Genomic DNA, 569 nt, shown 5'->3' with positions numbered 1-569 from the left:
TAAGCAACATCCGGATCTATGGTGGATCTTGCTCTTTTGGATTTGGAAGAGGATGGTCTTTTAGAAGTAGACATGATACCAAGAAAACTCTTCAACTTCTTGAAATGTAGAGAGGTAAGGTGTGAAGAAGAATGAGATGAATGGAAGACTATTTATAGAGAGAAGTATGAGGGTTTTCAATGGTCAAAGATCCATTCAATGGGTTGTTTACCCAATGAGTCAAAGATGCTTTGAATGTAGTCTCCAAGGAGTCATGGGCTGATGAGAATAGAAAAAATAGTCAAAGTGTACTAAAGACTTGATGTCAAACACATAAAAATCGTATATACCCATAACTGATACTGTCTGGTCGACCAAACCAGGTCCTGGTCAACCAGATAGTGACAGATATTCGTTTACTGTCCAGAATCAACATGTCTGGTCGACCAGGTCAAAATATGGTCGACCAGACAGTGAATTACACAACAATTTGTGTAAAACTTCTGATTTAACCCTAGTATTTTGTTTATATAAATATTTTTCTTTCTAAAACCGTTGAACAATAAAATTGTCATGTCATTTTCAAACAC

The sequence above is a fragment of the Asparagus officinalis genome, chromosome 2, assembly GCF_001876935.1.
Source record: "Asparagus officinalis chromosome 2, Aspof.V1, whole genome shotgun sequence".
Lineage (NCBI taxonomy): Eukaryota > Viridiplantae > Streptophyta > Magnoliopsida > Asparagales > Asparagaceae > Asparagus > Asparagus officinalis.
The sequence above is the reverse complement of the archived record's forward strand: the minus strand, read 5'-3'. Positions refer to the sequence as shown.